The sequence below is a fragment of the Aegilops tauschii genome, chromosome 7 (assembly GCF_002575655.3).
Source record: "Aegilops tauschii subsp. strangulata cultivar AL8/78 chromosome 7, Aet v6.0, whole genome shotgun sequence".
NCBI classification, from domain to species: domain Eukaryota; kingdom Viridiplantae; phylum Streptophyta; class Magnoliopsida; order Poales; family Poaceae; genus Aegilops; species Aegilops tauschii.
In genome coordinates this window covers 571,465,133-571,478,048 of record NC_053041.3, presented here as the reverse complement: position 1 = coordinate 571,478,048, position 12,916 = coordinate 571,465,133, and positions in this window count along the sequence as shown.

Genomic DNA, 12,916 nt, shown 5'->3' with positions numbered 1-12,916 from the left:
TTTTCCTTCGAAACACTGAAATAGGCAAAAAAACAGCAATTTGGGCTGGGCCTCCGGTTAATAGGTTAGTCCCAAAAATAATATAAAAGTGTATAATAAAGCCCAATAAACATCCAAAACAGAATATAATATAACATGGAACGATAAAAAATTATAGATACGTTGGAGACGTATCAACGGGCAAAGAAACTAGGAAATGTCCCGGATTATCGACTCCGAGCTGAGTTCTGTCACATCCAGCGTGAAACTTGCCCAGCTCATCATAAAGGAGGTCCCCGAAAAAACAGGGATGTTCTACGAAGAAGGGCAAATGTTGCGGGAAGACGTCCAGCGCGCGTAGCCGCTCAGCATCTCAACCTGAAGCCTTTCACTTCGCTCGAGGACTTCCTCCCTGATTTGGAAGGATGGCACGACATGTTGGATTGATTGACGATATATGACAATGTGTCCATTTTTTCACTACTTTCTTTATGACGAAACTTTGAGTTATGCACGACGAAACTTTGTGATGTAATTAAACCGTCCTCCTGAACTAGCAAAGAACACTCTAGTTAGGGCATTTTGGGTACGATGAACTTTGTTTCCTATGCTTATGATATGTTGCTTCTATTTTTCCTAACTCTTTCTATTTTTGTTGCTCAACCATATATGTTGCATATTATCGACTCATGTGACGATGCAGGTACATAGATCATCGATGACGAAGAATTGCGGCAGCCACAGAGGGTTCGATAGCAGAGCCGAAGCGGAAGGTAGTTACTTGAGGTTAACGCTAGCGCGAGAGAGGGATCCGAACCGGCGCCTTAAAAACTAATACATTATCACGCTCTTGCTCATAGTGATCGTTCTTCTCTTCTATATCTTTGTTTAGATATAGATGATGAAATATGTGTATGTGATGACCATGTAGTTGCTTGTATTCGAGACATGTTAGTTAACTTGTGTCGCTATATCGTGATTATGATGAGATGACATGATTTGTGTTGGATGATATCATGAAACTATTATGTGTATGATATGATGAGCATATTGCATGTTTATGATATGATTAGAATAATGTATAAAACTTGTACAAAAACATTGCAAATACATAGCAGAAAAAAAATATGTGAAAATATAGCAGTAGCGCTCTTTAGCGGGAAGCAGTAGGGCCGCACACAAGTACAATAGCTATTTAGCAGTAGCGCTGGACGGACCAATGCTACTGCTAAGCTACTTAGCAGTAGCGCTTGTTGGGACCATGCTACTGCTAAGTAGATATAGCAGTAGCGCGGAGTAAACAACGCTACTGCTACGAGTTAGCTGTAGCGCCTTACTAGTAGCGCAGGAGCCTGTGCTACTACTAGGCATTTGACCCGCGCTACTGCTAGGCTTTTCCCTAGTAGTGGGACATGATTCCTCTGCTCCACACGTGGGACGGCCATGACATACTTGCTCTTCTACGTTGATGATATCATCCTGACAGCTAGATCCACCTCCCTACTCACATCCCTTGTCGAGTCTCTCGCCAAGGAATTTTCTATGAGTGACCTTGGAGACCTTCACCACTTTCTTGGCATCACTGTGTACCGCACCACTCCTAGACTCTTTCTGTCTCAGGAGCAGTATGCTCTTGAAATCATGGACGGTGCCAACATGTTGAACTGTCACTCCATCTCTACGCCCATTGACACTAGTTCCAAACTCTCCATGTCCAGTGGTACACCCTATTCCGATCCATCCAAATACCGTAGTCTTGCCAGAGCACTTCATTATCTTACACCCACTCGGCCAGATATCACCTATGTTGTCCAGCAGATTTGCCTCTTCATGGACGCCCCTCTAGACACATATTTCCAGTTGATCAAACGTGTATTGCACCTCTCCATGTCCCATGGTACTATTCACTTCGGCCGACAGCTCCATTGCACCTCTCAGCACGAGCTTATCTCTTATCGTGATGCCGACTGGGCCGGGTGTCCCGACACTCGGAAATCTACGTCCCGTTTTTGTGTGTTCTTGGGATCCAACTTGATCTCCTGGTCGTCCAAAAGACATCATATGGTGTCTCGGTCTAGCGAGGAGGTCGAGTACCGCGCCGTGGCCAACTGTGTTGCCGAGTCTTGTTGGTTAGGACAGCTTCTCACTGAGCTCCGGCGACCCCCCACACGCGCCACTATCATCTACTGCGACAATGTCTATGCGGTGTATCTCTCGTCTAACCCGGTGCAGCACCAACGGACGAAACATGTTGAGATTGATCTGAGTCATTCCACTACTCTTCTCTACTTTGATTAGCTCAATGTAGCTTCATGGACTGCTGGTTCAAGAAGTACATCTCTCCACTCCAGTTGTTGTCATCTTACTCCCTCTCGCTATCAAGTGACCCATGTGAAGTAGATTTGCCCTGGATGGTGTAGTTTAAATCTTATTATTATTTTTGAAACACACCACTCATGTAGATTAAACAGTTTGCAAACCTTGACGTCTGCCTTGGCCCAAGGCAATGTGCTAGTGTTTCCCAGTAGCTATTTGCAGCACATGACTTGTATGAGTGTAGCATTCACCACCGATAGTATATGTATAAGCAGAACATGTAGAACAAGCCGGTACTTAGTGTGTGCGCATCCCCCACTTGCAAAATTGACAGCAGAATTAAAGAAATGGGAAACACGATGAAATTTACGACTTTTGATATTAGGCAGCGGTTCATGAGTATCTAATTCATTTTTCCATGATTTTAGAAGTTCGTGAATTAGTTAGGGATCAAGTTTACCCAGTGAAACATGCATTGCATACTACATTACTATTACGAAATCACATTAACAAATTCTAGAGGCAATTCAACAAGGCCTCAACTCTAAAGGCCCAGAACAATATGAAGTTACAAATCCCTTTTCGAGAAAACAATTTCAATGAATCCCCCTGGGAGCCTTTTATCTGACCCCTTAGATATGAACTAGTGTTTCAAAGAAAACTAACTATGATATGTAACCACAACTGAAAAGGATTTATGTGTTGTATACTCTATCTTCTTTGGAGGATCCAGCTGGAGGTAAGTAAATGGTTATGTTGGTTACTCCTTGAAAATCAAAATGTTTTATCCCGAAATAGTAGGGAAGACTCCTACAGAAAATATATTAACTCAAAAGGCAAAGATATAGCACATATTTACAATTGTAACACACGTTATGTGGTGACACTGTGGGCTAGTTCATTTAGTAGCTTTTTTGGGCTTCTAGAATAAGCTGCCCCTACCCATCTTATTCTACAAGCCCAACCAATTTTTTGTTTATAAAAATTAAGTTTCTAAAAAAATAAATTTGGTTGGGCTTCAATAAAAAGATGGGTACAGGCCAGCTTATTCTAGAAGCCAATGAAAGAACTTGCCCTAAGCAAGGGATGTGGTCCCGCAAATCCCAACACTTGCCGCCATATTGTAATGTATGTGCAGTAAAAACTACAGCCAATATTAGCTAGCTGGGCGAGGGTAATCGACCATCCGATAATATTGCAGTCCACTGTTACTACATGTAGTGCTTCTGTAATATATATTTTCACACAACAGCTTCTTGAAGCACTTAAGACTTTTTTTTTAGGGAAGAGTCATGTAAGAAATTATATTCTTTTGTTCAATTTGACGGGTAAAACGATTGCATGTACGCTTCCACTCCTGGTCTATTGGAACTGGTTGCTCCCATCCAAGCCATGCTAGTACCCTTAGTTGTTGTCCTTGGTCTCCTCCCGTGTCGCCCCTGCGCGGCGACCGGGGGGAACCCTAGCGCCGCCGCGTCCTCGTCTCTCCCCCGACCTCTCCTCCTTGTCGCCGCCGAGACGCGCCGCCGGGCAAAGCCCGGTCGGCGTCGGCGGCGGCGGGATCTCTTCTCCCACGGCTCGCTGGATCTCGCGTGGGCGGATCGCGGCGGCGCGCTGGAGGCGGGGCGCGCCGGTGCGGGCTTGGGGGCGACGGCAGGGCTCACGCCCGCGGTTTCCCCTGGTGTCCGTGTGAGTCCACTCGGGGTGCGCGGCGGCGGCCCTCGGCAAGTGGTGGCGGGCGTTGGGCTCTCGGCGACGCTCCGGCGTGTGCAGGCGGCGGTGGTCCCTGTGCGCGGTCGGCGGCTCCGTCTCTGACCCGGATGGCGCGGGGGATGGCGGCGGTCTGGCGTGGCCGGCGATCTGGATGCGGTAGTGCCGGCGGCTCGCTGATCTGCCGGTGCTCCAGGGTTCTGCCTGGTGGTGCTGGTGGTGACGGCGGCCCGTGCACGAGAGTTGGATCCCTGCGAACTGATCTGGGTGAAAACTTGCCTTTGGCATCTGCTAAGGCCGGCGGTGGCGGCGCTATCTGCGTCGTTCCCTTCTGAAGGCATCGCCGTGGAGAAGTTCAAGGCCACTTTCTGCTACCTCCGGGGGAAACCCTAGATCGGATGATTGGATGACGGTAGCGCTCTGGTGTCGTTCCTCCCTTGGGAGCGGTGATCGAGGGACCAGAGGACGGATTCTTTGGTGGAGCGGTGATTCATCCTACACACTGATGGCGACGGATCTTGACAGTGTGGCGCAGTGCAGATTCGGAGTTCGCTGTGGGAGGATGGACTCGCGCAGGAGGACGACGCTGTCGGGCGTCGTGGTGGCGTCGATGGCAGAGAGACCTGGCACGGTACATGCAACAGTACAGCTCTGAAGATGGATTGGTGGCATGTGGATGCGGCGGCCTCATACCCGGCAGGCGTCCTGGTTGAGGAGTGCGTCGAACTGGTAGGTGCCCCATACCCGGCAGGCGTCCTGATTGGGACCTCCGGTCTTAGATGTTTAGGTTTGGCTGCGATGTCTGTTTGGTATTAGGCCCAGATTATCTGCGCCCCTTCATTAATTGAATAGGTGTAGCGACAGTTGTTGCTTAGACGGTTGCTTTAGTCTTGCTGTGGTATGGCTTTGTAAGGTCTTGTGAGAATAATTAATAAAGTGGCCGTCTGCATCGCCCAGATGCAGAGGCCGGGGGTCATCATCCTTTTCTTAAAAAAACCCTTAGTTTTGGCCAAGGTAGTCAGACGGAGATATTGTCCAGAAATCTTGCACCATTGATGTTAGCCAACCATTCGACCAACTAACCAAAACCATCCAAAACGATGCCCCACAGCATATATGGCACACAGGAAGGTATAGGCATCGACCTTATGAATTTCAAGAATTCACAACTACATTTAGAATTTATAGTCCGAGCCATGCCCCACTTATTTTTAGATGAGCCATGCCCCATATTTAATTCTTTGAGGAAGTGGGTTAGGTTACTTTCCTGGGGAGTTCACTGCTTTAGTCTGTTAATTTGTTATTTTTGTCATAATAATTATCAAGATGAGAAAAGAAGGTGACAGGTGTAGAGGATCGTCCATGCCGGACCAACTCCTATATGTCTTGTGAAGGCAAACAAAATCGTATGATTTCCAAGGCAATAAACCTTTCATGTCGCAGAGATTACTTTTGAAAATCTTGTCCTGAAGAAGAACTACGTGCCGATAAACAGTTTCCAAGGCAATAAACTTTTCATGTCACAGAGTTTCCTTTTTAGTGAGTATGATTATGTAGCAACAAGTACTAAGTCAATAAGCATTTAAGTTGCTGAAAATGCAGCAAACCCTAGATAATAAAGAAACAATTTAATATGAGCAATCGAGCATACTTAGCAATCACCTGTAAATAGCTGTTAATTTAGGCCCTGTTTGGTTATAGGGACTAGACTAGAAAAAGTTTATTTTAGTCCCTATGTAACCAAATAGGAGGGACTTTTCTTTAAGGACTAGAAAAGGACTAGTAGAGGGTCTTTTTCCTTTAGTTCCTGATACTAAAAAAAGTCGTCCCTTGCAACCAAACACCTCCTTAATATCTTACTCAATCATATTTTAGATATTGCTTATATATTAATTCTAGCAACACACCTCTAGTTAATTTCAACCTAGCGTTCTTGATGATCACTTAGTAGTCTTGTATCACCGACACAATCTATAGCTTAAAATTTCATTTTCCTGAGCGAACATTGATCTGATCTTTCTGGCATCCATCCATCCTATTTAGTGGGACAATAGTTCGTGCACCTTTCTCAATGTGTATATGCCTGCCTCCATTGCCTTTATAGTCCCTCCTCAGTCCTCACTTCAATACAATTACATGCTTAAAACTACCCTGCTTTATTTGCCTACCTTCTACTTTCCCTTGTTATTTATGCGAGCCCTCCATTCACTAACCTCGAACCACATGGTTGTTCCAACTCCTAACACAGATACTTCAGTTGTTCGGACGATCGAGCATAGCTTGATTGACAACCAAGATTATGAGACTGAGGTCATCTTTCTGAAGCCCATTGCATTTTTCGAGTTGGGAGGCATCAGAACAAGCAGATGTGCGGAAGTTCCAGGTTCAAGAGTACGTTCGATTGATGTGGTGATTGAGCCAGAAGCGCAGCCAGACACAGGCGATACCACGCCGCCCAGTGTGTAGCAGCGGCCCATGATTCACCGGACGACGCAGCCAGCTGGGACCGCGAACGAGAACGAGCACCAATTGAGCAGCACAGCGGGGTGATGTGCACCGGCAACACACCTGTCACGACGGCTGGAAGCTGCACTAGACAACGAGGTTGACCTTCGGCACTATCATGTCGTACTACGACATCCTACCTGCCTTGACGCTGTACATGACGCTCTCGAGGACCGATTCGGGGCCTGCATGCGCAAAATATATATCTGCATGTCATGTTTCGTGCGTACGCACTCTCATCTCTAACAACGCCGTGGGCTCCTTCCTAATTAGTCGCAAACCCACGCGTATGCAGCTATAACATAGGCACATGACTAATTCATTCATCTGTCGATCGTGACCATAATGAATTAGTCCATCCTATCTCTCTATTTGTTCATGTGTCATCTTGTGTCTACCAAATAATTAAGCGAGCCTAGTAATATACAAACTTCACTGCTCATTCACTACTAGAATTTACAACTTTGCCGAGTGCATAAAGGCCAAAAAAATAAATTCGGCAAAGTGTCTGCTTGACTCCGCTGACCATTAGTTTTCAAAGGCAAGTTTGCCGAGTCCTTTTTCTCGGGTGCTCGGGGAAGACCTTTACCGTGTGCAAAATAAGTATAACACACTCGGATAAATAGCACATTGACGGAACGGAACGATCGACACCAGTACGACGTGTCACAGGAGACCACCGGAGAACAACAGTCTTGGGCATGGCCACGAGCGCTATGTCCACCGCTGGAACTCACTTTGGGGAGGGTACTTGTTGGCTAGAGCTTGTCGGCCGCGTCGAGGTGGAGCACCTCCTCCCTTCATCGAGAGCAAGCCGCCACGAGCTTCTGTAGAGGTGGAGGCGGCGCTGATGGCATGTTGAGGGACGTGGTGGCAGCCTGCAGTTAGCTTTCATCGACGGCCTCATGCTTCCCCTTATTGGGCATCTTCGGCAAGGTGCCGCTTCTGTAGACCGCAACAAGGAGGGACCGGAGGTTGGAGGGAGGGAGGCCGCGGCGCAGACACGGGGAGTCGCCGACGAAGATGAAGCGCAAGGCCATGGACGGCGTGGATGATTCGGCAGCAACACGTTTTGCGGTGAGAGAGATAACGCGAGAGCGAGAGATAAAGATAGGGTTTGTCTAGGACTCAGTCGACTGAGACTTCGCGAAGTGTCAGTCGGCTGATGTCAGCGTTGTACGTACAGGCCCGTTGCCCCAATCGATTTTCCTCCTGGTTTGTCTGTTTTCCTTTGGGCCGGTGTGTTATGTACGAGGCTTTTTTCTTTGTCTTCCGTTTTTCCTCATGTCCTTTTGAGTGGGCTGCTTTTGTCCTTTGTTTTGTTCTCCCAAATTTCTTTTGAGTACGTAGGAAGCGTGGGAAGCCTTCTTTTGTTTTCTGTTATCTTGTCTCCTACTAGATTGGTTCCTCTTTTTTCAACGCTCTCACCACTAAGGTGTGTCTCCACGAAACATAATGCATATAAAAAGTGTAGCGTGTTTGTATTTTTTTTTTTTAAATTGTGTTTGTATTATTTTGAGCACATAATTTTGACACAAAAAAGAAGAAAAAGAAATTAAGAAATTGTGTGTGTATGACATGTGTTCAATTGGTGGCTTTATTTTAAAAATATTAAAACATCCCTATTTAGAAAATAAAAAACAACACAAATACAAAACGCAAAAAATAAAATAGAAAGAAAAACATGAAGTACAAAATAAAAAATAAAAAAATTCAGAAATAAACCATATAGTTGCAGTCGTGTTGAAGACATGTAGTTGCACTTGGAGAGTGACGCTTGCAGTTGCGTGCCTACCAGCGGACATACAACTGCCCCATCACCGAGCCAAAACACCCATGGAGTTGCAGTTGTAGTCGGGGGACACACTTGCACTCGCATGCCTGGTAGCAGACATGCAACTACCACCTTCCCTTCACCGACAAAACAACATAGAGTTATAGTTGTAGTTGCAGCTGGGGGCGACACTTGAACCAGCAAAGCACCACAGAGTTGCAGTCTCGTTGAAGACATGCAATTGCACTTTGGGGTGACACTTGTAGTTGCACGCCAAGTGATAGGCATACAACTACCCTCTCCTCACCGACAAACACCACAATGTTGTAGTCGGGGGCGACATTTGCATTTGCATGCCTAGTAGTAGACATGCAATCGTTCTCTCCTTGATAAACACCACAGAGTTGCAGTCTTGTTGAAGACATGCAGTTGCACTCGAGGGCGACACTTGAAGTTGTGTGCCAAGTGACAGACATAAAACTGCCCTCTCCCCACCGTCAAACACCACAAAGTTGCAGTCGGGGCGACATTTGCAGTTGCGTGCCTAGTAGCAGAGATGCAACTATCCTCTCCTCGAGAAAACACCATATAGTTGCAGTCTCATTGAAGACACACACTTGCACCCTAGGGCAACACATGTAGTTGCTTACCAAGTGACAGACATGCAACTGCCCTCTCCCCACCGACAAACACCACAAAGTTGCATTTAGGGCGACATTTCCAGTTGAATGCATAATAGCGAACATGCAACTATCTGCTGCCCGACAAAACACCACAAAGTAGTAGTCTCGTAGAAGACATGCAGTTGCACACGGGGGCGACACTGCTCATAGTTGCGTGCCAAGTGACAAGCATGCAATTGCCATCCCCATATCAATAAACACCAGAAAGTTGCAGCCGGGAGCGAAATTAGCTGTTGCATGCCTAGAAGCAGACATGCAATTGTCCTCTCCCCGACAAAACACCACAAAGTTGCAGTCGCATTGAAAACATGCAGTTGCACCCGAGGCCGACTCTTGCAGTTGCGTGCCAAGTGACAGACATGCAACTGCTCTCTCCCCATCGACAAACACCACAAAGTTGCAGTTGAGGGTGACATTTGCAGTTGCATGCCTAGTAGCAGACATGCAACTGCCCTCTCCCCGACAAAAATGTCACAGAGTTGCATTCTCGTTGAAGACATGCAGTTGCATTCGGGGCGACGCAGTTGCGTGCCAAGTGACAGACATGCAAATGCTCTCTCCCCATCGACAAACACCACAAAGTTGCAGTTGAGGGTGACATTTGCAGTTGCATGCCTAGTAGCAGACATGCAATTGCCCTCTCCCCAACAAAAATGTCACAGAGTTGCATTCTCGTTGAAGACATGCAGTTGCATTCGGGGCGACACTTGCAGTTGCGTGCCAAGTGACAAACATGCAACTGCCCTCTCCCCATCGACAAACACCAGAAAGTTGCAGCCGGAGGCGACATTTGCAGTTGCATGCCTAGTAGCAGACATGCAACCGTCCTCCCCTCCATAAAACACCACATAGTTGCGGTCTCGTTGAAGACATGCAGTTGCACTCAGGGACGACACTTGCACTTTGCGTGGCTAGTGACATGGAACTGCTCCCCACCGACAAACACCACAAATCTGTAGTCGGGGATGACACATTTGTAGTTACATGCCTAGTAGTAGACATGCAACTGCCTCTCCCCAACAAAACATTGCAGAGTTGCAGTCAGCGGCGACACTTGCAGTTGGTCGATGACAAAAAAATTGAAAAGAAAAATAATACCCAACACGGACGACATGCATACAATTGTGTGTGAATGATGTGCAATTGCGTGCTATCGAAACGTGTGGCCCATGATAATATATTTTTAAAGAAAAATAAATAAACTACACAAGGACAATAGACATGTAATCGTGCTTGATCAATGTAGATATATGTGCAACAAGGTGGCAATATTTTGCGAAAATTAAAAGAATAAGAAAAACAGAAAATGAGAATAAAAATAAAAAGGAAATAAATTTATAATCAAAAAAGAATATAGCAAAACATTATACTAGAAAAACAGAAAACAAATCGTACGAAAACATGCTTTCTTATGTATGTACTATGTAGGCATGGCGGCTGGGTAGTTACGTAAAAATTCAGCGACATGCATCGGCCGCAAAAAGAAAAACGTTCACACACACAAGACAAAAAAGAGAAAACAAACAAGCCTGTGAGGCCCGATGACCAGATAAGCCCATACAATGAATTAAACAATGGCTAAAAGGGCCAAGCCCACGTGCGTGCATGTGATCCAAAGGAAGCAGCGTCTGAGAAACGCAGAATCGCCCCAGCGACTAAACAGGAATCTTAACACTGTCGTTAATCTAAGGGTCATTCAAATCGACTGAGACTTGACAAAAACTCAGTCGACTGAGTTTTAGCAGTCCCCATAAAGATATAGATGGATAGAGAGAGTGCGTCCGATCTAAGAGAACTAACGGCCAAGATGCACGATCTGCATCACATGCCTCCCACAAGGACGCTTCACACGGATTGTGTGTTTCTGAGTTTGCCGAGTGTGTAAACACTCGACAACCTTTTTTATTTTTTCTTTCTTTCCTTCTTTTATTTCTTTCTTTTCTTTAATTTTCATTCTTCTATTCTCTTTTTTATTCGCTCTTTTTTCTTTGCATTTGTTTCCTTTTTCCTTTTCTTTTCTATAAATGCTTGGATTCTTTCTTACCGGGTGGTGGAGTCCACACCTCCATGGGTAAAAATGTTTGTAAGAAAAATGTCATAGAAATGTGTTTAATGTAATAAATAAAAATAAAATGAAAAAAATGAAAATGACATGTAACATGTAATGGTGTATCTTGAGTGCGGATTAAATTTCAAGGTCAACCGATGCAGAAACCATCACTTTGCCTTGAAAGCTGACATGTTCCCTCTCGAAATCTAGATTCTTCCTCAGAGATGGTATGTTTTATAATTTCTATACTTCAGAACTTTTGTGAAACGTTATCAAATTTGAACCAAACCTCTAGGTATCATATGTGGGCACCATGCGATGTTTCATGTTTTTTAGACTTTCTTTAAAAAAAACCAGTAAGGTCCATGTTCAAGGTCAATTCTTGGCACCCTCATGTTTAGATATGATTTCCTTTTCTTGGATAAGGCCACAAATAATATTTTCCAAACCAATTTTACAAAAAATTGGAGAAGAAAGAAATTGTAACCCGCATCCGTTCGGAAGGAAGAAGATCATTATCCATCTTGAAAAAGATCAAACGACCAAGCAACAAGATATGAAGAGAGCCAATAGTTCTAGAGACAAAAACTCTCACACACCCTTCGCTGACACTAGATCGGGCGTTGTCAATGTATGTATAGACCGGAGAGACCTTATTGAACACACCAATACCCGCACACTTCGTCAATTTCATGAGGGAAACATAACATAAGGTTCAAAAATGGAACGGATGGATGAGTCCCCAGTCTTCTTGTCACCGATGAGGCCGTCAGACGGGGAAGAGGAGGGGGACTGATGCGGTGGCGTGGGGGAGAGCTTTGGCAGCAGCTAGGGTTAGGCATAAATGCCAACCTGCCTCGCATGGTTGATGCATTGATGTGTTATATGCATCGGATCAAGCATGATGGGCCAAATGTGCTCGGTCTAATTGATAGGCTGGTGGCTGCATTTCATCAATTGATCACAAATCAGTACTCAAATAATTTCTCTCAAAATTCAATACTTAAAGGATATTTATGGCATATTGTTAATTTTACCTATTTCTTAGATTTTAGATTTCAGATTTCAGATTTTTCATTTTAATTTTTTAAAGTTTAAATATTTTGTGTTGCCACATTTTTTTAGGAACTCAAAAGGCATTCTAGGTGTTTCAAAGATTTTTTTTTTTTGAAAAGGAGGTCATCCCCCAGCCTCTGCATCGGAGAGATGCATGCGGCCACTTTATTAAAAACGACGAAACAAACAAAGTCTGGTCTGCAAAGTAGATAATTCACATATTCCCTTTCATGGTACCCACTACATTTACTTCTGAAATCTGCAAATAAATACGTTGGATACTGAATCAGGTTTATCAAATTATATAATGGATTGAGATTCAAATGTGGAGGTTTATGTTTCTGAGCATTCGCACATGCTTCTCACTAAGTATGTGTGAAGTGGTTGTATATTCTTCTGTACTTTAGGTTGTATTGACTATTTAGTACTTAATTTACAGAAGAAAAGTGTGATGTAGACCTCTATACTCCTGGGGCCATCTATATTAGTGTGATAGTGTCCTCCCGTCACATGGGCATGGAGTGCCTCCTCCTACTTGCCCTTCTTATTTGTAGAAGTCCTTATCCCCCGTCTTCTCAATAATCTCTAGCCACATAGTAGTTTTATCGTCTAATACAAATGCTTCAGTAGCTAGGTCCAGAACCTAGATTTATGCCTTGATTGTTAACCAGGATGGTGGGTTCATGTTAAGTTTTGCTAGTTGTCTGTTACTTCGGCTTGGGAGGCACCGGGACAAATCACATCCGCCGAAGGCCTGTACATGATACGAACCTTGTCGTCGCAGCTACTGTTACGGAGGGAAAGTCGACATGGTCCAAAGCCATATGGGCAGTGGCGGCGCCA